Below are 26,424 nucleotides of genomic sequence, written 5' to 3'. Positions count from 1 at the left end.
GTCCCAGTTAATGGAGAGTCCCAGTTAATGGAGAAAGCATCAACACAGCTATTGACTACACTTTAGATCTCCTCTTCAGATGCCAAGTAGCAATTACAGTCTCTTTCACCTTGGGAATTCTTAAATATTCCCCCCTTTATCTGGACTAACTCATGCCATTCGGATTTCAAATACACTAAGAAGTGTCTCACATTTTGGGTGTGGTGGTGTTGGGGTTTTTTTTAGCCTGGACCATATTAGCACAAAGTGTATCTGAGCAACAGTACAAAACTAAAAATTAACTAGGAACATGCAACTTTATACAGCCTACCATAAAATGCCACTAATGGTACAGCGGTAGTGCCTGAATCATGTCCTCTTTTGAAATCTACAAATGTTTGCTGGAGAATTTTATGTTTCACCACAGCAAATCTCAGTTTACCAAGAAAAATACTAATGCAAGGGTCCTTCCTAAAGCACAACTTATTTTGAAACAGAATTTCCCCAGATCCTGCCTATTTTACCATTCAGATACTGCTTTTGCCCAAGATAATGTCCTCCATTCTTTACTCCCAACTTGCATGTCCAAGTTTTTATTGTACTATTGTATTATTTGGCACATGAAGAATGAGGTTACCTGGTAAATTATTACCTTATCTTTGCAAGATGAATTAGGCCTAGACACAAAGGTGCCAAAAGTAATTATCCTATTAGATGAGGCATGGTAAGAATCACAAAGTTAACCTCTGCGCAACTAGGGCTGTATAGTTGCTCGTGCTTGTGAAGTTTCTGTACACTCACATTTCTCATTCGTAAGTGACAAATACACCTCATCGTCACACCGGTGTCTCGGTGACAGTCACACTGCTCCGTTATCCCAGAACAAGCTCAGGACAGAAAAACTGTGTGAATTTGACTTTTCTGCTTGGATACAGGGTCTACAGGTTCCTTACGATGCGAACCGTGCAGTGGTTCGGTTTGGAAGCGAAGTGGCTCCGTGAGCCGGGAAACACAGCGGGGACGGAGCGACCCTGAGCAGAGGAACAACGGCCTCCTGCCAGAGAGCAGCACCCAGCCCCCCGGGGGCACTCGCTCTGCTCCCCACGCGTGACTGCTGGAGCTTGTTTTGACCTCAAAGAGACATTTCAGAAAGCAGTATCTATGGAAAAAAATACTTCAGCCTTCCATAAGCTCCATTAGAGAAACACGGCTGCTCTTTTTAACTTCCCTAGCCAGCTCACTGCAGCGTTAAGTGCAAAAAAGAAGTGATAGTCAGGAGAAGAGAATGCAATTCTTTTTCTACTTTTGTCAGTAAATACTCCTTCAGGGATCTTTATTTCAACTACAGGACACTATCACCGCGCACCTGAAGGCCTGCTGATAGCCAGTCAGCTACAGAAAATAAGAAAACCCCGAACGGAGGATTATCTCAAATGCAAATTTAAGGTCACAAAGACACAGAAGTTTTGATTTTGCTTTCTGCAGTGATGACGACATCTTAAAAAAAAAACCAAACAACAGATGAGAGGAATTACGAAGAACTGCAGCTTCTTCGTAGAAGAATGCACTTTCTGCCATGTGCATTAGCTGCAGAAACATTCACAGGGCACTAAACCAAACACTACAGTTACACACAACCTTATGGTACGTCCTTGCAGTCCCTGGAAAGAATGGAGCACAGCTACTTATAGAGTCGCTCATTTAATAAAATCAGCTCCTGATCCTGTCGCCTAAGGTTCTGACGAGCAGCTATTGAGGAATGAAACTTCAGGCACCGCCTGTTATCTGAGTGCTTTTCCTTCAGCTTCAGTGTCAGCTTCACGTGGTCCACAGGCTTCTTCCATGCTGGAGCCGCAGCTTCCCTGCAGCCTGAATTGGACTCGGATCAGCTCAAACACAAGTGCAAGAGCCAGTGCAAGGCAGGACTGGGACCATGACTGCCAGAGAAGTTGAAACCAGGAAGGCCAATATCCAGTTCTTATATCAGCTGGAGCCGTGATGGAACAGCAGCCTGTGTCAACCTCGTCAGATCTTACAAACACGACATTGCTCAAGGTAAATAATTACCTTCCGCAAGAAGGTAATTATTCCATTGCTAATGATTCCTCACTGACCACAGAGTTTCTCTAATTTCAAGCCATTAAACTCAATTGTAATGTCCCAGTGGAAAACATCTAGATGTAGCTCATATTTGCTGTGCAAAATCCAACAAATTGCTTTTGCTCAGGAAACAGTATGGTTTGCAAAGGAGCCAAAAAGTGATTTCTCCAAAACTCTCAGAAGTTATAGCCTCTTTTTCTAGTTAATTATCACAGTTTTTTACTAATTATTCCAATAATAGTGAATAAAACATATGGGTCAGTCTCAACTATTAATGAAGTTATATGCTCCCAGCTGTCATTATGTTCCTCTCAGCACCTTTTATACTATGTATTTATATGCACCATTTTGATCCGTTTAAAAACCAGATAAAAGAAACCCAAAACAAAACCAAACCCAGGTCAGTTACAAAATCTACAATGGTTTTCAACAGGGCTGCAAAAGTTAAAAAGGTTCCTTAAATCCTATTTTGAAAATCCCGGTTTAGAATTGCTACACTGTCAGTGATAGTGAAACAGCTTCCCAAAAGCCAAAGAAATGTCACACTGGTGTTGAAACACTGAAGCAGTTCAGAAGCAGTTAAGCTATGAAATACATTTTTGGGAGGACAAGCTGGGACCGAAGGTGATGGGGCTGCTTTTCTAAGAGTAGCTACTAACTGATCAGACTGTCTCTGTTACAGTGGTACCCGCGCAGAGCCAAACTTCCCTCCCTGTAACAATGCTCATTGTTTTGGGAGCTCCTCCTGCCAGGTGAAAGCAAGAAGCTGACATTTGTACGCTGTAGTCTGGTGGTGTGACTCACTCACTGCAGCTACTGAGATTTTTGACAGATTTGGGGTGTATCTTGCCACCAGGCACCATAATCTTTCTGTGAATTCTGCTTTGCTGTGCCACTGAAGAGATTAGAGGCAAAGTGCTCTCAGATGACAGGAGCAACGCAAGAGCCACTCTAAGCAGAGAGCAGGGACAAGATGGATGAGCTTTTAAAGCTTCTCCTGCATTTGAGTTTGGGTTGTTCAAAGTTGAACTGCTTTAAAATTGAAGGATACGATGTATTGTATTACATATATCGTAAAATACAAGACTGAGTAGCAGCCTGTACAGATTCCTAAACGCTGAAATTAATCTGTCATCTTGCAAGGTCGCTATCAACAGAGAGCAGCTCTGAAAAATAATAGGTGATGGAAAGACAGGATGCGTAAATAAATCAGTGGCTAAATACTGCTCTCTAGGAAATCGTATTTTGGTTATAGATTATATTCTGCTATGTAAGACAACTTTTCAGTAGGGAACAAGGTCACGAATAATATTGCACTAATCAACTAATAGCAAGTAAAACATGGAGATTTGGCACAGTAGATAGAAAGAAATTTGCTAATTTTTTTTTCTACATCACTCACATAAAACAATGAAACTGTATAAATACTTCCTGGTATCACATTCCTCTGAGTGCATTCTTTTCTAATATGCATTTTCCATTCTAAAACTATTTTCTGTTTTACCCTTTAGCCATTCAGCTGACATGAATATCCCCTAATCCTTTCCAGGTATAAAATTAAAATCAAAAGAGAAATGCAATTTCTGCAGAGTTCCAATAACCCTTCTGAAATGCGCTGTGCTGACACACAGATTTCAAAAACCGATTAGGAGATTTTTGACCTTTTGCTCTTCCAAATCAATTATGGTAAAGATATAGGTCATTTTACAATAGGAGTTCTCCAAGAGTTTGCATAAAGCATTAAGAATTTCTTCTAGAATTGTATTATTTCTGAATACAAGTTAAAGGACTACTTTAGAAAAAGATAAAAATTGCAAAAATGAAATTTTAAAGGTCTTATCAGAAAGCTGTTAAATCCTGGATTGCAGAATTACTCAAAATCTACTAACGGTATTGGGGTCAACAACATCTTGTCTATCAAAGTTCACACAACACCACAACCCCCGCATTAACCAATTTAAAGTCCAATTTACAACAGGACCTTATAAACTCATTAACAAACAATTAGAGGCAGAAAAACAGCAGAATAGTCCCTGTGAGTATACTTAAGACACAGAAAGAATCACTGGGATCTCGTAGCCAAATTCTTTTTCTTCAGATTAAGTTGCTTTGGTTAGCTGTCCTCAATTCGATGGGGAATTAACGGGTGTGATGTTTAATGAAATTTTGTACATACTGTGAATTACAACATTGACTTGGAACTTCATGGGACTGGCGTTGTAAAATTACTGGTAAGACTTCTTTCAATTCAGGAAAGCATTATTAGAAGAAAAAATCTGTCTCTTACAGCAATACATTACTTAGGTATGGCCAACCCATTTTATTGCCATTTGATCACCACAAACTGCATCTGTGCTATGATGCATAAGAACAAATTTGATATTCCTTGAGATCCGTTCCTATTTTCCATATAACAAAACTGAATACTTGTCCGCCCTGAATTTTAAAAACCAACCAAAAGACCTGCCCTTGCAAATTGGGCTACTCTTTCTCACCATTCACCACAGTTTCCAATTCTACCTGCACTATAAGAAGCCACGATAAGTGACTGTAAATTTGGTTAAGATATCTTCCTTGTAGCACATAATACTCCACTGGTAAACAGAGGGTTTGTTTGGGTTTTTTTTAAGAAAATCAGGCATTTTTTAAAGCAGTAATTTAAATGAAGAAATTATAATATCGATATTATAAGAAAGAGTGCAGGAAAGACATGGGAACTTATTTTCTCTAAATCCAAACTTTCTTTCATCCATTTATACTGCATGTATGTATCATCACTGAAAACACAAGAGCACGCCAAGTGAATCAGTCATTTTCACAGTATGAAGACAAAAGTTATTCCCTTCTCTGAGCACACCCTCTCTTTGTTCACCTTTAAATATTTTGTCAGAACACATATTTCCTACAATAAACATGTCCCAAATGGAAGGAGAGATGTGAAAAGAACTAGAACATAAGAAGTGCTAAAGGAAATACTTATGACAATACTTCTGCACAGACTTGGAACTACCATCTGCTCACAAAAAAGTGAATATTCATAACTGACTGGTCAAACCATGCAAGTGTACCGTCACGTTTCCTTCACCAGGGCTACTGCCTGGGTTGAGTTCTAACTGCAGCCTACAAACAAGCAGGAAAAATAGCGCTGTAGAGAGATTAAACTATACCCTTAAAAGTACATTATTCATAGTTTGAGTAAAAAAGGTAAACTATTAAAACTGTATTTTTCTATTATTTTGTATTTTATATTATGACTTCTTCCTGCCTTGAGAAATTTGGATTATTTCTCAGTAATCAACAAGGAACCGCATCCAGTTCCTTGAAACAGAAGTTTCATTAAATTCGTTCACTGCTCATTCCAAACTGTAGTAAACTTTCTTCCATATACTACTTTATTTTGATTATACATGAGGAAAAGTGCGTTGTAGTTCTAAGATATTGTTTCTGTACTTTAAAAGTAACTGTCATATTATTATCACAGTATATTCTTTTCCTCATAATGTTGAATTTTACACACCACATAAGAGTAGCAGCACTTCAAGCCAGTACCAACAAGTCATGTTATATTGCTAACCAATGCAAAAGATTTATTTAAAAAAAAAAAATCACATTTTATAAAAAGTCTAACTTCTCTCACTGAGAGATTAACTTCTTTGATTATCTTTTTCCCAGAAACCTCACGCCATCCACCGTTCCTCCAAGAACACTAATGAAGGACCTGTCCTCTCCCTTTCTCCATCCTTCCAAACTAGTAAAAAAGCCCAAACCCAAACCACTTCTGAGAGCAGTTGCTTCTGCTTCGATGTGTGAGAACATGTGCAGATCTTATCTTTTGCCTTGCTGCAGTTTAATTTTATTTTAGCTGGTTTGGATCATTTTACCTTCAGACACTGCAAACATCGGTGGCTCAAAGCCAAGGGTGAGTTTGATAGCGCCCACAGAATTTCCTCCATTTCACAGTCAGCTGGTAGCCATTCACCATTCCTGAGCTCCTTCCTTTTTTGCTGTGTTTTTAAAGTACGTTCTTTCCAAAGAAATCCAAATTACAGTCTCCTGTTCAAGTTTTATGGATTTTCATTTAAATAGATAGGTGGAGGAGGTATATAGACTAGCATTTTCCCATTCCATCCATTTTATGTAAAGTTCTATCTAAGATGATGTGGGCACCACCAAAATAGCTCTTCAAAATGAATCATTCATACCAGTTTCCAACTTCTTGTAACAGATAAGGATTGAACTATCATTGCAAAAACTTTGAAAATGTCTTAAGACATAAGCATTTTGTAAGCACAACGCAATGAAAGCATGCAATGTAAGAAAAGAATTAAATTATGGTTTTTTAATTTATAGTATGAAAATTATCTACATTTTACTCATATTTGACTACAGAAGTAACAGAAGCCTTGTTACACACAAAGTTTATGTAAAAAGAAAAACAAAACACCATCACAAGGGTCAAGACTTCTGCAGCAAAATCAAAGGATTAAAATGAGACTACAGATGGAACACAGCTGAGGTTTTTCACAAGTTTTGAATCTTACTGTACCTTGGCTGGTGATGAACTATAATAGTATATATACGAACAGGCACACAAACACCCATGTGTATTCATATGTATACATGTGCCAAACCTCCTGTGTTTTAAAGAGCGTGTTATGTTCTCAGTATTCAAAATGCTTGTGAATTCAGGGATTTTCTGTTTCTGCCATTTTTCTTTCACATGCAGTCTGCAATAAAATTAGTTTTTCAGGTTTGCAGGGTGTTCTCTCCTCCTTTCTACTTTTCTTTAATTTTTCTTTTTACCAGCGCATATTTTATCAAAATTAATTCAAATTCTGTGAAGACAGAAAATTCTCTGATCCTTAATAATCTCATGTCTTAATTATTACAACATCTTCCACTTTAGCCTTTGCAAACCCCAATTCGCTATCCATTAATTCTGTTCCAAAACACTAAAAAAATTGTGCTGGCTCTTTAATTTGATTGCACTGGGTGTGGTTTTTACCACCTTCTTTTCTATTCTTTCTTTCACAATCACGTCAAACCACACCTGACTGTTAGGGTCTTGCATGAGCTGTTGATCTGGAGCTATACATGCCTTTGTTCTGCAGCCATCTCCCTGACTGCCCATTTAATCCATTTTTCAACAACCAAGACTTAAGTCTCACCTGTTCACAAAAGGGAATGCCACTAATCTGTAAAATCCACCAATCAACCTCTATCAAATCTTTCTTTAAAATTCAGTGGTTCTCTGACTACTACAAACAACTCACTTCTGATCCATAGACTCTGCTTCTGATGCAATTTCTGAGCCCAAAAGTCTCTCATGAACTGGTTACAGAAATAAGAAGTTACTTCATTACTAAAACCCTTTCCATAAAGAAAGGATCTGCTACTAGCCCTTGTCTGGAAAAAGAAAAAAAAAAAGGGGGGGGGGGGGAGGGAAATATATATATATATATATATATATATATATATATTCACCTTTCCTAATTTTCAGGAATGCTATTCCATGGGATTTGAAAAAAAGCTTGTGAGAAAACTAAGATTCAGCACCACTCAGTCTCACCACCTTGCAAAGTATGTGCTTTATTTTAATTTCATCTCATCCATAAAGCACACTGACAAGCAGAAAAGCATACACTCTTGAAATAAAACTTGAAAGAAAAGCGAGGAAGAAGCAGAGAGTTTAGTTGCTGGAAGTTATGTCTATGCCCATGGGGCACAGATTTCATTTCCATTTCAGTGCAGTTTCTCAAGCTACGCTGACAGAGACATTAACAGTGGTGAATGATGCCACACCAGCAAGACGGTGTGCCATTTCTCCGGGGACTTGTGGGATGATGAAAAAAGGAAGAATTCCTCAGTAGGGAGGTTCAGGAAAAAAAAAATCCAAAACAAAAAAAAAAAAAACCAACCAACAAACAAACAAACAAAAACACACACACACACAAAACCCAAACTAAACCCCAAAACAACCACACACACACAGACACACAAAATAAATAAATAAAAAAGTCATGACAGCTCATGAGAGTAGGGCTGACACCCCAGAAAGTGACAAAAGTAACTGGGAGAAGTGGAGGCAAGGGGGACCCACTGAGGTCATTCCTACAGCTCTTTCAGGGGTGCCCCGGATTGCTTCATAAATTGGTTTCTCCTCCCTAGTACAAGCAGTTTACAAAGACTAATATGGACTCATCTCCCTTCAAGTTATAATTTATATCCCAGGAGCTAGGTTTGGTTAGAAAGAGTAAAGATAAAAACATCGATGAAGATTATAGAAAATGGTCCTTTGCCTTTTTTTTTTTTTTTTTTTTTAATGAGGCATTACTCCTCAGCAGTCGTTTGTTTCTCCAGCAGCCTCCCTGGCAAACACCAGCTGAACTACTGCAGGGCTGATGGCGGCAGCTTTACCTGCTCCATCGCTGGCACATAGCTCATGCCAGCTGCTCCAGCGGAATTCAGCACAGAGAAACAAAACCATTTCTTCTCTTTCCTCCACATATCTCCAGTTGCCAAGTCCCTTTTTTGATCTGGAAATCCAGTTCAATTTATGTTTGCCTTCATATACACACATGCTTCTTAATGTTTCCATGGGTTTTATCCTTGTTCCAAATGATGTTGATGGGGAGAAGAAACAGCCTACTACAGATGAGGTGTTGGACAGCTATTCCTGTGATAAAAAGTTGAGTTGTTTTGGTGGGGTTTTTTTTCAAATTGAGTATGGGACAATAGCAAGACACATTCATAAAGCCAGAAGCTGGTTTCATTTATATTTCTGATCTGGGCAGGAGGATTCACAAATCTTCATGGAATGATGTACTAATAGGGAGTGGTAAACCTCTGCTTACAGTCCCATTTTTAAAGAGGTACTTAAAAATACAACAGCTTCTAAAATGGAGATGTAAAGTTGCTGAAAATGACATTAAGAAAATGTTCGCCAAATTAAGAATAAAAAGTGGTTATCTCCTCTATATTCCAACTCAATTCAGATACGTCACTCTGAACTGAGCCTTGGCATTTTCAGTGCTCTTTCACTTTAAGGGAAGGGAGAGGAAAAAACCCCAACCACCACAAACCCAAACAAACCCTACAAAACCCAGTCTTCCACCACATTCCCTTTTGCTAAATTTAGTACCAGTTCAGTACTGATACCAGGAACTGGCACTCAGTGATTTGCACCAAATATAAACTAGAAGCAGCAATTTTCCTGTCTATCAGATGATTAAGTTTTGCAGGACAAGCGAATGATATGTAAAAATTCCTCAGCAGCTAACCAAAAGCAAAACTTGAGGAAACAGCCAAAAGCTCATAATGAAGAAATATATTCCACCACAGGTGGCAGGAAATTGTAGCTACTGATAACAAGTGTTATGGGGCTCTGGCAAAGAAAGAAAATTAGCATAAGCATGAAGGCAAAGTAGTGATAGCACCAAAGCTTCAGAGCACTCTCCAGAAATCTATCATGAGAATCAAATGAAAAGTAATAAGTAATAAATTTACATTTTCTGTAAGACCTTGCATTTAAACATATTCTTAAATATTTTGTGGGTTTAAGTAGCTGGCTGCAGACCATGTGTTGCTTGCATACACAAAAAGCAAAGCATCACTTCACTCAGCACTGAAGCACTGACATCTGCAGAGAGAGATTACTGAGAAAACAAGACCTAAGAATAAGTCACTCAGCCCATCCAAATACACAGCGCGAATGGGTGAGGATCCAAAAAATTCAGAAGTTTTATCTCAGAATACTACAGAGACAAGTGAGGAACAAAGCCGTGAGGAGCCTGAGCTTGGCAAACACTGGGAAGTACCAAATACCCATTCGAGAAAGGTATTCGTGTTAGTGGCTTAGAGGAACTCTCGGGGGGGAAATGGGTAGAATTGCAACTGAGTGGATCATCAAACTGAAAACAGAATTTACCTCCTTCATTGATATAAGAGAACACAATTCATTGAAGTCAACGGAACTCTTAACAGCCATGGATAACAGCAGGCAAAACACAGACTTAAAATTTAAAGCAGCTAAACAAGATCCATGAGCAAAATATACATTCTAATAGCACAAGGGAAAAAAGGAACTAGTATTTTGTCTAAAAAGAGCTAAGCCTGATGTCAGCCAGGAGCTGAGCTTGAGAAAGAGGGTAGCAGGGCACCAAAGTAACCGAGGAGCTTTTCCAGCACTCGGGAAAGCAGTAGAACAAAATCAGCTAGAAAGAAAAACCCAACCCAGTCCCTGCTGGATATATTCTGTTCACAGTTTCTCCCTGGAAAAGGGAAATTTAAGACAGGAATCTGGGAAGAAGTGGAAGAATCAGCAAAGCAGGCTCAGGTGGGGTCATGAAAAGAAACCTTCACTTTCCCATGGGATCAAAAGATTTAAACTATGCCAAAAGGTAAAGCCTGGCTCTGCCTTTCACTGGTACATTTGCAATGTAGTATGCTATACGTGTCAAGCCAGATTTGGCACATATGCTTTGAAATATAGCAAATAAAGAGGAATGTTAACACCTTTCCTTTGTGAGATTTCCTTTCTACATATTAGCATTTGAATCGCACTCAGCACTTTGCGGTGTCACATTAAGAAAATACACATTTCTGTGCTTTGTATTAGGAGAAACCAGCAGAAAAGCATTAACCTGGGCTCTGAGAACTCTAGGAAGAGACAGAAGCCAGTAAAAATCCAGTAACATATCTACAAAATCTGTACCGTAAAAAAGCCTGCCAAGGCACAAACCTAAACCAACCAAGAGCAGACATGAATTTCACTTTTGTGGAGGGTTTCTGTTAATTGATTGCAAGCAATTTATTGGTATTATTAAGGATTGTTTCAAAGTGAGCAGAAAACTGTCATTTGCAGCTGCTCTCCAGAGCATGTTATCTCTACTCAGAGAAGGAAATGTGCTAAGCAGCCCCTGTAAGAAGCTCCCGTTACGCCATAGCGAGGCAGCCAGCACAGAAGTTCTGAACAAACGCTTTTTCTCAGTGAGATGACCGAGCACTGTGCTGCACAAAGGCCTCTCAGAACACACAACTAACCATTTAATTTTGGTCAAATTGCAACCCTCAAAGCAGCTATTTTGGCAACAGTGAAGCACATCCACTATATGAAGGGGAAAGACATAATTAAAATCATCCCCGACATGCGAAACTAAAATATATTATTTACAAAAAAAAAAAACTAAAATAACTACTACAAAACATGGTTTCAATTATTTCTATAAAGTTTTTATCTGTTTAGTAGTATTCAACATTTCAAAACCATTTTTAAATCAGAAACGTGTATCAAAAGTAATAAGGAAGAAAAAAAAATTACATCAGTAATACAGTACTAAAATGTGATTTCAAACAAACCCTAAAATCTTTTATTTGTTTCCTACTCTATGAAAAATTCCATGGAAGCTTCATTTCCCTGACACGCCAGGAACTATGCTGACTATCCCCCACAGCGCCCAGAAGTCCCAGCATTAGACTGGGGCCAGGCTGTCATTTATATTCAAAGCCAGCAATGACGGCTACTGAGTAATCGCTCCTATTCTCTCCAGTCACTTGAGCATTTGCTGAGGTCTCCCCTGATTATTGCTCTTCCTAACCATACTCAGTTTCTTAAAACGATCTGGAGCACAAACACCCACTGTACTCTCATCAGACAAAACCGGCATCGCATACAGTACGGAAAGGGAAAGCAGCTACTTGCACGGATGGTTTCTGTGATTTTTCAAGAGCTAGTTCACACCAAGACAGATGAGAAATATTTAAACCCCAAGGCAACAGTCAATAATAAAAAAATAAACTGACATTGTATAGCAAGTTCATGTTTAATATGTTCAAATCCAATGAATGATTTTCGCAGCACACACAAGACAGAACTCAGCAGGAATAAATTCATTTTTTTGTTTAAAAAAAACATTTCCTTAATTTTAGTCCATTAAAATACCATTGGCTTTTTTTGTTGCCACGTTATATTTTAACATATTACTCAGAGGAGTCATTCTTCTATGACGTTTAGTCAACAGAATACATGAAAACAGGTTTGCACAGCAATGCTGGGTAACCTCTTGGGGCCACAGTTTCCATCACCTATAAAACAGAGATAACGAACCATACTTCCCCTAATGCACCTAAACATTTACTGATAAGAAGTCCTATGCAAGACCTACATATTAACAGTCAACTGTTACTCTCACAGAATATAGTTATATTGTAATATTACCATTACTGTCCTCTTAAAATATCATAAAATTGAAATTAAGTAGTAATTGCATGATTATAAAATGTCACTAAGTTCAGATAGTAGGAAAAGATTATTTAATTAAAGAAAGCTTGATTTTCAAAGGGGGAAGAGTTCAGATATATTCACAGATAATTATATTTAAAATTCAGTTGTGCAAGAAAAGGTTACTGTACGGGTAATTGTAGGTACAGATGGCCTCTACTTATGCAAAACTTTTCTGAATTAATAGCTTCATATTCACATCTAACAAGTGAAAGAAAATGGAACATACACATCTTCCCCTTCAAAGCACAGGGGATAATCCCAAGAAAAATAACACAGATCTGGATGGCTGGACTGTCTATGACATCAAACCTATAAAACAAATTTTGTTGACATACAGGCAGTCGTTTGGGATGACCTGATGCATTATGTGTGCCCACCACAGCTGTGCTGAGAATCGTAACGAAGTGAGACTAGTAATCCCACACTTTGCTGTTACAGGTATTTTCCTCCAATGTACATGGAAGAAGTTGCAAAAGACTAGTTTCCCCACGTCATTGTAACTATTTTAAAATCCAAGAGTTTCTGTGGCTTCACTAGTGCCCTGCATTTACAGGCCAGGCAGTGAAATGCAGGCGTAGCTGCATCTGGTGCTGAAGATGAAGCCATTTCTTCAGCTTCTTCATTCTCCATTACAACTGACATTTAATTTTTAAGTAGTACAGAAATAACACAGCAGCCCAAAGTGTCTTCCTTAATAACTCAGATAAATCACAAGAATGACAAAACTAAACCACGAAGGATTTCATATGGGAATATGTTTAGGAGAGGACAATAGCTGCAGTTACCTTTGGGAAAAAGTAATCCTTGTGTGTTCCTGGCCTCACCAGACAAAATCCACCAGTCAAAGCACCGTTACCTCCTGCTTGGTGTCATCTAAAGCTGGTGCTAAGGTCTAACCTGAATGGATGCCCTGCACTCATCAGTGGAAACAAACATCGTCGTATGTGAAGGTAACCTCAGTTCTGGTTCAGAGGCAAGCTAAACGACGATGAAATACAGTGGGCTACGAGGCTCACTATACCTGCATCTTTCCAGAACAGTATTTGGGTGGGTAAAGACAATGCATTCTTTAGGAAGGTTTGTTCGGGGGGGTTGCAGCCTTTTGTTTTTACAAGTGTACTAAATTGTGTGATTGTGCCTGGCAGCTTGCCTTGCACAACAGAAATTAAGGCTATTGTGTATTATATTAAAAAATATTTTAAAAGATGGTATTTCAAACTCTTATTTCTTTGCAAAAAAATTACAAAAACCTTGGGGAGGCTCTTTTTGAAAATAGCTGAATGACTAAGAAAGTTCCCTCTCTAGTAAGCCTATCTTAGCTTTCCAGTCTTTTCCAGATATTTAAATGTCTGAGAAATAGATTATAGACTATTTGTTTTAAGAGTTTTGAAAAAAACAAAGGTTGACTCTCTAGTTTTTTGAAAGAGAAGCACAATATTTGCTTTGCAGAGCTTATAGCACCTATTAAAACCTTCGTTAAAGCAACAGTGCCAAACTATTGAAGTCAAAGACCGATGTCAGTGAGAAGTAATGCTTAACACGCTGCAATAACTTGCTGTTACACCTGCCCACATGGTCATTCTGACCATGTGTTCACTATATGGACAAAATATAGGCTTAAAGTACAATATTTTTATATAAATTAGATTAGTTTTAGTTGAAAAAGCCTATCAAACATTTACATGTTAGTGAGAACTACAGGTACACTTATCACCCTGGTGTAAATTAATATGAAAACTGTTAGTGACAAAAGAGGAAATCCTTGAATAATTTATATTCATATAAACATGACATTGTATTTTGAATACATTCAAGTTCTGCAAGTGCCATTTTGTGTAACAATGTTTTTTATAAACTTCATAATACAACACTAATTTTGGGTTTTTAACATACAGTATAAAAGCAAATAACGTAAAGCAAGTTTGCAGAGTCTTCTTCATAGCAGCTATACAGAACTTCAAGCTATACAACAGGGAAAGGTTTCTTAATTACTCATAGAAAACTTACAAAGCCTTTGTATCTGTGCAGTTGTTATTAATTTCTTTGGTTTTCATATCAAGCTTTAAGCCTGCTTATGTCTGCACTCGTTATAGGAGAGGAAGTGTTCTGTCAACTGGAAAAGACACCCTAAACAAGCACTTTTGGGGTACTCTTTGTTTACTTGTTAAAAAAAGAGGAAGTGTGGTTCTTTTTGTTTCTTAACAACATGCTAAACAATCTCATTACCATACTGGAAATATATTTATTGCTGTCATAAAGCAAGTTTGCTCAGATACCTCTTTGTAATCATAAAAATCAAAAGTAATCTTATACATCACTGTACAAAACCCTATCTAAGAATAAATATTTACTTATTTTTCTTTATTGGTTCTACTATTTCATAAGCCAAAGACTTAATTTAGTAGGTAGTGAGTGCCACTTCCCCTTTTCTATAATAGTTTGAATATTATACCTCATTTTCCTTTCTTGACTAATAAGCTTTCAGTAACAAGAGAGGTAATAAATGAAAACACAGATTGAATATTTATTATCACTACTTACAAACCACTAGAACTACTTACCATTAAACAGAGAATCCAGAATAAATACCAGCTTTTTCTTTTCATTTAAAAAAAAATAATGGAATTTTCATACATCGAGAGCAAATTGGGCAACTTTATTTTCTGACATGGTTCTAAAGTTCAGCCAATTCAAGCTGCCTGTCTTCTAGTGCAGTTGTAAGTTAAAGAAATGCTTGAAATAAGGTGGTGCTGCCCTGTACCTGATAGCATTGCTTCGATTCCCTGCTAGTCTAAGTGGAACATCTTGTCAATTTATTGCTTCCAAAATTTAGCAATTAAAAAAACCCCACCAACTTACAGAACTGAGAAAGTCTCATCACTGTTAAGGCAGAACATTTTCACAGAACTGGAAAAGGAAAAGCTAAGATTCATACCACATCTAGCACGATAAATTACATATCAGCACTTTACCTGCACCTAATAGCTTATTTTTATTAAGTTTTAGCTTATACAACATTGATCACAATATACATATACATATATAAAAAGTTAAGCTCTTTAATGTTACTGCTGGAACTTCCATTTATGCATTCCCACATCTGGGTTGCAGACTATATGGCTGATACTTTAACTGCAATATTATTTTGCAATTAAAATTGAAGGTATGTCTTATAAAGCATAAATCTATAGTTGTGGGAAAACACTGTCTAAATCAAGTACAGAGGAAGCATCATTTAGTCCAAAATCTTAGGGGTCTGGGGGGTGGAGGAGAACCTAGAGTTTTGCTGGAGCTCCCCGTTTGCATAGGTGTCAGCGAGCGGCACTGCCACCTCCTCCTGCACTTACTTTGCTGCCTCTGCTCTGGTTTTCAGCACTGGCCCTCAGATAATCCATTATCACTGCAGTCTAACACACACATTTGTCGCATTCACTAATCCCACACGTCATACAACACAACGTAAAGAGAAAGAAGATTGATCTTTCAAACTAAGGTAAACTCTCCTTAAATGATATGAAACCAGAAGTAGCAGTGTTACATGGAAGAAACCTCTGATTAGTAGTATGGTAACATCAACAGAGCGCTTCTGTTTCCTTGGCTGGTGTCATTAAGCCAAAAATCAAGATCTTATTTACCAATAAGAGTTGAATTTCTCTGGAATTTTCTATCTTCTAGGATTTCTATTAAGTTACAACAGTTTATTTTTCATTTTGGAGAGAAAAAGAAAAAAAAAACAACATACAGTGCTGTCTTGTAAATACGAAAGAGTGCTTCATAAACAGGGTTCCAAGTCACATAACCAGCTGGGTCTTTTCGTGTTGGTTAATCAATCTTAATTTCAAAACTGGAAGAAAGAAGAGAGATAATTAGACTTGACAAACCCCAGAGAATTAAGCAAATTAATAGAACAAACAAGGATTGATCTAAAGGATACCCCACAGGAGAAACAGATCCAAGAGCAAACATCCAGTGTCATAAATAGTTACAGACATTCTGCAGTAAAATGATGTGACTAAAAAGTTCAAACTCTGTAACCAAAGTTCTACATTAATAGCTCAGAACTATGAGCCTCAGCACCAACAATCTCTTGCTCTTGTCCATTTACCAGCGCTGTAGCACCCTTGCCTCTCATACACGTGAAGAAATGGTATTTTTAGTGCACACAGTCTTTCGGAGACTTTCAACTGGTTATCATTCCCATCGCCTTTAAAAACAGCCCTGAAGAGGAAAAGTCTAACTCTTCAGCACTTCAAGCTGCCCCAGAACAGCTACTCAACATTACGAATATTCAGTACTGATGGGGCAACTGCAGAACCTTAACCGGGGGGGACGAAAGGCTGAGAGTGGGAAGGGGCCGTCTGAGACCAGGAACCAGGTAAGCAGAAGGCGGCAGATGGCAAACCAAACGGGCAGTGCCCGTCGTGTTGGCTTTGGTGCCTGCTGCCCGGCCTCACATTGGAGACGGCAGGAGGAGAGAAACCACAGAACAATGTTTTGTTTGTGCTGTATGGGATCATACGGGAGGGCCACTGCGGAGGGTGACGGGCTGTCCCCAGGCTGCCACAGCCAGTGGGGGGACAATGTACAGCTCGTAGGGGTTGTCTGTGTGCCTGTGTGAGTGCAAAGACAGGCAGAGAGGGAGGGTGCAGAGGGGAGAGAGGTTCCTCTGGTACTCCTTGCACGGCGTAAGAACCTGAAAGCGAGTAACTGAGAGATCTTAAGGTCAACATACTGGTAGCATGAATAAATGGCATTCTGACTTGTTTCATAATAGGTACTCAAGAAGGAGTACTGAAATCACCCATACTGGAGTACAGTGGTTCCCATTTTTGACCCAAGTTACAGATTTTTACTCAGTTACTCTTGCGTTAAACAGCAGCATATGGCACAGCCAGAGGAAATATTCTTGGTAGAGAAAACATCCACTTAGGAGTTCCAGCTAATGATCAGTTCATCATACCCCTCAGTAAAACATGTTGGATTCGGCTTACAAAACCCGCATTGTTTAATGCCCTTTGAATGCTATGTGAAAACATCTTTTATGATAAATGAGGATTTCCCCACGCAGACCAGTAAGACCACATCTGCTTCATCTTGGGTTAAGGTAAAGGAGAGCACTTCCCCAGTGCTCCTGCCACGAAATTTTAAAAATGCCAGGTCTTCCACATCATTGACTTTATTCAGTCTCTACCTTGTGCCCAAATGAGTCTAAACTATCCAAATACTTTTAAGTTCCAGGTCACTTAGATTTGTAGTACCTGCTTTAGGGATAACAACATCCGTTACGTGAGTTTACATTAATTAGGCAAACTCAGTTGGCATAATTTTATCTGGGGATTTCAGGACATGGACACCGTTCCTTTTCAAACTGTATCTCAAATTTATTTTGAGGAATAACGTGCCACGACTCAGAGTTCCAGGACCACACAATACTTCCAGACTTTCTCTTCCCACGTGTCTGCAGAAATCAGAGTGAGGATGAGCAGACACCTTTAACGCAAAGACACGCACAGCCTTACACTGCCCCTAACACGGGATGCTGGCACTATAAAGGAAGAACACACTGAATCTGCATGCTAAAACCAAAGGATCTATTTATAATCCAGTCTTAAATTCAGCTCTTAAAATCTTGCCTACCAAAATAAGTATGAGTCTTGGAACAGGTTTCTAACCAGTTTCTTATTGCCACAGAATACCAGCAGGTGGCAAGATTGCAAAATAAAGACATTTAAAAACCATTCCCATAACCATTCAGTCAGTGCTGTTTCAAGGACCCTTGCTGGGCCATGCCGATTGTTTTGTGAGGACCTGGGTAAGTAGTTAAAGTGTCCCTGCATGGGTCTGTAAAATAAAGTCTTTTAACATTTATTCATCACTCCTCATGTAGTCGATTTGCTCACCATTACAACAGTTAAATGCAATACAAAATTTCCAGTAGATGAAGCAAACAGAAATTGTGACCGTCAGTTGTACTTCTCTAAAGAGCCTGATTCTCCTTCTGCTTCCTCTTCCTCTGATACCCATTTTACCATTTTTTAAAGAGCCTAAAATCTGTACAGGACTGTGGGGAACCACATTTTCCCATAGGAATACAACTCAACAAAGATGACTAATAAAACTCCTTTGCAAAGGGAGAGAAAAGACTTTAACAAAGTATACTTACAAGCAGTTAGGTAGGTAATTGTTTTCCCATGATAATTACTCACATTATACCCCAGTTATCTATAAAGCAAGACATAGGAGAGCTGTTTCTGTGATCTACCACACCTGCAGTAAATGTATGCTATAGACATATGAGCTCGGTTTAACGGGCTGAATGTTACAATAGAATATGTTCTTTTACAGTGTCATTGTAATTCAAACTTTAGGAAAAATGTAAACCCTCAGTAACTACACAGAGATCCACCACTGTGATGCCTCACCCCTTGATCACAAAGGACACAATGTTAGCGCACAGTCTAGCATTACGTATTTCAAAAGCATCTGTATACACACAGATATGTAGATAAATAAAAGGACATAAAGTAATAGTAAGGCTTTATCTTCCTGGCAAGAAAATAGATAACCGAGACGCACAGCTGAACAATCTGATGAACAACTCTAGCTGACCCTGAGATATGCAACACGAAAACAATGATTCTAGAAATAGTTTAGGGAGTTTTTCCTTCCATTTGTAGTGCGACACCTGCTTAATAACATAAAGCCACACTTCACAACTGTTTAAAATATTGCCATTATCCCTTGAGCTAGAAGAAATTAGGTAGGTGTAAAATAATCAGAATGTCAAGCACATTAAATGTCAAGCATAAATAAGAAGCAAAATTGGAATCTCTTAAAGATGCTAGTACTCCCACAGTCCAGCAAAAAGTTAACTTCAATAACTACCACCATTTGGGACTTGTAGTATTATACAAAACACATAAAATTCTTTGCCTTAATAGCATCTAATAGCTTGAAAGCTGAATCAGCATTAGAAATTAAAAGTAAATGTTATTCAAGTCTTCAAGAAAACTTCCTGTACCAAACCAAATTTTTATTTGAGACTCTTCAATTCAAACACTTCAGGGTATTAAAATTAAAAAATAAAATCAACCCAACACTTTGGAGGAGAAATGGGAGGGGTGAGTAATACATGAGCCTGTGTTACATGGAAGGGCACCAGAAATATAAACTGCAAAATAAACTGCCAAGTTATAAAATATTTCTTTACCAATTAAAACAAAACAGCTTGTTCAATCCATTTTTGATTCCAGAATTCAATCACCATCAAAATTAAAAGTCAAACACTTTCCCCAGTGAATATATACTAGCTAAATATTTTAAAGTGAAGATATCTGAAGTCTAAATTAGACTGGAAACCCTTACAAGAAGGGATTTTCTTTCAACTAAGTTCACACTATACTATCAAAGCATAGTCTCAAGTCCAGAAACCTAAACTGTAGTTAAGTAAGAGTAAAGCACTGAAGAAACACATGAAAGAACACAATGCACATTAAGCTACGATTAGGTAGTAACACCCATTACTAGACATTTGATGAAAATCACACAAATGTATTTTTTTCATCTGTAATGACCTTCTCCTTTATTATTCATGTTTTCTCCACCTTACCCATTTAATTTTTGTTTTGAACCAGATGGCAGAAGTAGCCTTACAGGACATTCAGTACTTAGGAATGGCTCTTCTTAGAAGGCTTCAAGTGAGAAATTCCCTGAAAAGTCTGTGGCATTGGACAAGCCACCACCCCATCACAGAGAGGTTTACGCGGCAAGAATGTGTCATCAAACATTGAGGTATTTAGATACTGGTGTGGACGAGATTCACACTCTTGGACAGAAGCAGAATGGAAGCTTTTCTAACCTCTGCTCATTCCAGCTCTGTTTAGCCCCTTTCCTTTCAACCATGGGGTGCTCTTCTGGGAAGAGCAATAACAGAATGAATTGATTGACAAATGGATCAACAGAAATTGGACTGAGGTCATCAAATCATCTTGCCTCAGCCATATGAAACTGTCAGCTAGTAGTAATAATGAAATTTATTTGAAGTAATCAATAATCAAGGTTAAAATACATCCATGCAACCATGTTCCAGCCGTGCGCTAAGGGAAGGAAAAAACATTGAGTTGAATTGAAATGAGTTTTCCTTTAAAGTTACGGAAAACATCTAACATATCATACCTCTACCAGCATGTCTTTTCCTGTGTTTCAGGATATTGAGATTATAAGAGAAAACTCTCAAACTCACAAATCTACATCATTCTACAATCAATTTACGGAATTCGGGCAACACATATTTACTACCCCAGATTAAGAAATAAAGGCTCTATTGACTGTTTAGCACTTGCTAATGTGCCATTTTCTTTTATTCAGTAGTGCTATGATTACCGTGCCAACTGAAATCTATATTTTAAATACAAAACTAACAAGAAAGTACTAAGTATAAAGGTATTAATAACTGGAGCTAAAATTACATTGAAGGATTTTTTGGTTTTCTTCTTTGCCTAATGAAATAGGGAGAAAACATATAAAACCAAAAATTATATATGTAAAATCAGCCAATGCATATAGTTGAGCACTTATTCTTAAGCTCTTCACAAAAATATTTTATCTTCCTACAGAGTACTGTGAACCAGACCCAGATAATTTAAGTATGTATTCATATTATTAAAAAAAAAAAAATCCTCTTCATTGTTCAAGAATGCTCTAAAACACTTACTGTACAAAAAGAAATCTTACTGAGAGAGTACATACACCTGATTTATTTCAGGAAACCAAACAAAAATAACAAGAGTGCCACCTATCCTTCATCACGAATAACAGAACTTCCTATGGACTGACCTTGCTGTTAAAAATCCTGTATAATGAAACCTGACAGTTAAGAACATACAAAACTCTCCATCTGGGCAGAAACTTGTTTAAAAAATAAAAAAGAAAGGAGTGTTTCATATAAAAACAGGAGGAGGAGGACTTGGATTAAAAAGAAAAATATCTGTTAGGTGTCAAGAGCATAAAATCCCAAAGATTAAAATGCAGTAAAACTAAAGGTATTTTAAAGCTTGCAGCCACATTTTGGGCTTCAGTAATGAATTGATAAAAATAGATTTCTGTGTAATCTGCATCTAGCAAACCTGGTCTAGAACAAGCTGCTGTACACAAGCAGCAACTGCCAATTAATAGGCGCAAGGAAAGACTCTTCCAGTGCAGACAGCCTGGAGCAGCAGCGGGGGAGGTTGGGGGCGGGGGGGGGGGGCTCGTTTTCATTTTTTTAAGATTGTAGTGGATAACTGAGTAATAAAGACTAGTAATCCTGGCACATTTATTGGGAAAAATAAAAGAAATTATTAAATCTAGAAATAAACAAATAAATATTTTTTGTTAAGGAGGAAAGTCGGTTTTCCCTTTGTGTAAAGGGAAGTCATGCTTCACAAACCTGCGGGGTGCACGCGCGGGGGGGGAGCCAGGCGGAGCTATATATCTGGATGACATAAAATCCAACAGACATTTGTAGGCTTTTGAAAACACCTTCCACAAAGAAAGCCATATGAAAATTAAGCAACTGCAAGGTAATACAGAAGGTCTTTGCTTTTAGAAAAAAACCCCTGGTTTAAAGATAAGAACCAGAAGAGGAGTAAGTGCTCAGTTCTCCCACCCGCAGCAGGTCACAGGCAGAGCTCTTCAGGAACACTGGGAAAGGGACCAGGCAGCAACATGGCAAGGCCAAGGGAAGATGCACTTACTCGCGCTAGAATGAGGAGGGCTAACCATGAAGAAGCATGAAAAGACCTTTCAAGACTCTGTAACTGGACATTAACGTGTGAGAGGAATTTCAACACAAGTAGCCATGACACAACACACATTTCAAAAACAATCCAAAGGTTACTGCTCAAATGGATGGTGCCTGAGCTAATAATTTCCACACAGAAGCGACATTTGGGGTTGACTGTGGGTAGTTGGCCTTACCTGGGACAACATCCCTTACATTTTCACAAGCAAAATCTTAGGATAACCACATATAGTGGAAAACAGTCGTATGTGTACCCTTACACAGCGATCACCATTGTCTGTCGGTTGGATGGAAATCTCTCGTAGGTGAAGCAGTATTTTTTAAATCAAGTAGACAACCAACACTGACAGCTAAACAATCATCTACACTAACCTTCCAAGAAGATTGAGGTGCGAGACACTGGGCACCAGCAAGCATTGCTTACCAAGCAGATCTTCTATGGAGAGATGATTTACAGAAAGAACAAAATGCAGCGTCACGTTGGAAGGTAACGGAGATTACTTGAAACCTATCAGGATTCGTAATTTTAACAGCCCCAAAAGTATTACCCTTCTAATGCAAGTGTTTTACTGTAGGAAAAGAGTGGGAAGCAGTCCAAACAAGTATTGCAACCTCTCCAAAGAGCAAGATGTGAACTCAAAAAAAGGTTAGTATACATCAGTTTCCCCAGAAGCAGCTCCAGAGGGACGAGTCCCTATGGGTTGATTTATATATAAAGTAGAGAATGACCATTTTTCTATAGTGGGGTTTTGCTCTAGTGATTTCTATAACATCAGCAAAGTCCCTAAGTGTAATTACAGCTTTATACTCAATCAGGGGCTACATATTATTTCAGCCTTGTTCAGCTCTGTTTGGAATCACATCCAAGACATTTAAAATTGTACTCCAGTTACAGCATTAAAAAAATCTGCTGTGCAGTCTCTCAGAAAAGTTTCAGAAGGATGCTATTAATAAGAATCGAAACAAATACAAAAAATGGCAGTAAAACAGAAGTGTGACAAATATTTCCCATTAACATGTGCATATGGTTTCACTCAAAACAAATTTTCTCACAAGAAACATGTTTTTATTATATTATTAAGCTGCTATATTACCAAACTGACTGTAAGTTTATAATGGGGCCATTTTGATTTAGGCACTGTAAAAATTTAAGCTGGAAGGAACAAAATTCAAATATATATGTAAATAGTGGAGGTAAAATCGTGGAGGAAAACTCCATAATATATTTAAGAGGGGGGAAAAAAAAGTAAAGAGAGAAGAAACAAAGCTTTGTTTCTCAGCTCCTAATGAATCTGAAAGGCCCAAGGGAAGAGCAGGGAGGCTGGGATCCAGCCTCTACCTCATACAGGGATGTATAAGGCAGATTCATAATTTGCTGCATTGCACAAAGTTACTAAATCTGTGATAAGCACGCAGGTCACCTGTTGGCCTTCACTTAACTTACCACACGCAGTTGTAAGGCACTACTGCAGCCTTTTTCCCTACAAACGTAACCACCTGCACTGACATGACAAACTTAACACGGGATAACAAAGAACCACCAATAAAACACGACACCAAAAATTCCAACTGCTGTTAGAGGTAAGAATCAGACCTTCACCAACTTAGAGGTGCATAAATTGTTACTCACGTAGTAGTACTGGTGCCTGTGTGGGATTGCTATTAGTCAGCACCTTCTTCTCAGAAGTATCTCCATTATGACAACAAAGTAAGTTACTTCCAGTTCATACTTACCATCAATTCTTCATGCAAACTCGCAATTTTAAGTGGCTTAAAGAAGCCCATCATGCAGCAGGGGCCACATGTCCAAGAGGCATTGTTCCATCAGCTTTGTTGCTGTCAGTATTACCAAAGCATTATTTGCATAGCCAGCTGCGACAGTATTTTGAAACATTTTTTAATCCAGCTTCGTGCTTGGGTGAAACAATTTGAATAGAGAATTCTGTGTAAATGGCAATTTTTTTTCCTTTGCATTTACTTGCTTTTGGAACCTGGCTTAGCCTTCATGCTTGGTGGGACCGAAGTGGAACTGGTATGCGACAACGCCATAAATACCGCAGGAATTTCTATGCAAGAACATTAATAGGAAATACATCCTCTAAGAAATGTCCCAAACTGTGTGAGGTTAACCTTAGTCTCTGCACTCTAAGCACAGAGGGGAAAAAGGACAAAAAATCACACCACTCCCTCCTCAATGGAGGCCTGTTACAAGTCTCTAAGCTCCTGATCCAGCAAAAGCTGGGAGCTACTTCCCATGGAGGAAGGGAACCACGAACAGCATACAAGAACCACTGCATCTCGCCTCTGAGAGCAGCAGCAGCTTATGACTCCTTCCAGTTCCTCAGATGCCCTGAAGTAGGGCACTTCAGAGGTGTAGTCTCTTGGGAGAAGACAAGCTCACAGGGCTTAAAAGGCACTGCCTTGCTTAGACAGGTAGACGTTGAAACTATGTGCACACGTTTAATGACCTGCCCTGGGTTGCTAACCCTGCCTTGTACTACTGTAACTCTGGAATTTATGGCAACCAAGGAAAGAGCAGGTGGGAAAATAAGATAATGGCTCAATAGACAAGTATGTTCTTGCAGCTGGGAATCAGAGAAAGCACAATGGCACACCTACGCTCTTCAGGTTAGAGTGACACTAGTCTTTTGTCAAGCGAGGATCCTGCATATTTAAAGAAAAGTAAAAGAGAGAAAACACTTACTTGAGGAGGAAAAGCAGCTGCATGAACCCTCACAGCAAGTGTTCAATGGGGGAAGAAAGAAAAGTACTTTCAGCACTGTCTTCTACCACAGGTAAGTATGATTGCAAGACTCTTTTTCTTTATTTTCAGAGTTCAAAAGCAAAAATATGAAACTAATGTAACAGCTTGTTACACCAGGAAACAAATGGGATGAGTCAGAAGCTCTACATATATAATAATTTCAAAAAACACCATGACCCATTACAATATGTAGCACTGTGTTGGGGAGGGGCAGCACTTTTCTGCAGCACCATCACTACCACAGCCTTCCAAGGTAAGGGTGTCTTACTAATTACAGTCCTATAACAGTAAGAAAAAGCCCAAAACGACTCTTTTCAGTATTTATACTTATTTATAACATTAAATGTTCGCTCTTTGCTTTCTGATTTGAAAATAACAGATGTACCACTTTCTGCTTCTTATCTACACTCCCATAACACCAGAGCAGCTAAAGAAAGATGATACACTCTCCCGGTGTATGTAGGAGAACAAACAGGCACCGAGTCCAAAACTGCTAGTCTTCCTCCAGTTTCAGTGAAGTTAATTGCAAGGGACACTCGCAGGAGGAAGTCCCACTTGACGGGATCTGTTCTGTGGATTGCAGGAAGCATGTGATACTGTTCCACCGGAGAAGCACTGCGGCACTCCGAGCAGCACGCTCCCAAAGAGCCAAGTCAGCCGCTCACTCATTCTCACAAAGTCAGTCAATAGAGTAATCACAGCTGCGGTGCCTTCTACAGACTTTTTGTTACTGTGAGCGTTTAAAGGAGCACATTCTGGACACACAACGGAAGCAGTCTGTGAATAAATAATACGTAAGTATTTTAAAAACATACGCTGCAAAGCTGCATTCTGACCAAGACAGCATTCTTCGTCTCCTGCTTCTTTACAGCCATTACCATCTGTTCTGCATGAGGCAACTTTGCTATCTCTTTTTCCCCTCAGACTACCACGTAAAACACCAATAAAACAAAAAAACAGTCAGTAAGCTGCTGCAGATTGCTAAATGATGGCCTTACACAAAGCCCATCAGCTGACTTAGATAATGTAACCACCAATAATAATTTAGATATTTCATGCAAAATGCCATCCTATTTTCCACTCAGAATTATCCATCTTCAAAATAGCCTTCCTAAGCCAAAATGAATCAGAATTAACGGGTTCATTTCTTTCCAATTAATTCAACCTGGCTCACAGAAAAAAGGCAAATTTTATTTGCCTCTGAAACACAAAGACTGTTCCAGATTTCTAGTACTTGAAAGAGTCTTTGTACAAGTAATAACGCTTGCCCAGACATCTCTTCCTTTAAAATTAGCACCTAAAATTAAAAAAGCAGCTTCCATATCCTGGAGGATTTCCTTATCTGCTTAACTCCTCAAGGGTTTGCTATAAATGGGGCAAAGGAATCTAATACTGGAGCAAATGAAAAAATAACCCTCTTGACCTTGTTCCAGGGAAAAGATTAAAAAAGAATCATCCAAACAACTGCACAAGACAAAAAGGTTTGTTTGGTGGCCACTGTAGCTCATAGCTCTGATA

At 38.6% G+C, this 26,424-nt stretch overlaps 1 protein-coding gene across 13 annotated transcripts in view; it reads right to left on the bottom strand.

Moving 5' to 3' along the window:
- Nucleotides 1-26,424, bottom strand: part of ATP2B2 (ATPase plasma membrane Ca2+ transporting 2) — a 434,838-nt gene that overhangs the window by 269,050 nt on the left and 139,364 nt on the right. For all 13 annotated transcript variants that reach the window (XR_013927793.1, XR_013927794.1, XM_080385382.1 and 10 more), the window contains exon 3: nt 16,104-16,205. The gene's annotated coding sequence lies outside the window, so the exon portion shown is untranslated. The remainder of the gene's footprint in view (nt 1-16,103; nt 16,206-26,424) is intronic.

The sequence above is a fragment of the Falco punctatus genome, assembly GCF_963210335.1.
Source record: "Falco punctatus genome assembly, chromosome: 4".
In the NCBI taxonomy this organism is placed as follows: domain Eukaryota; kingdom Metazoa; phylum Chordata; class Aves; order Falconiformes; family Falconidae; genus Falco; species Falco punctatus.
Note: the sequence above shows the minus strand (reverse complement) of the source record. Positions and strands in the feature narration are given on the sequence as shown.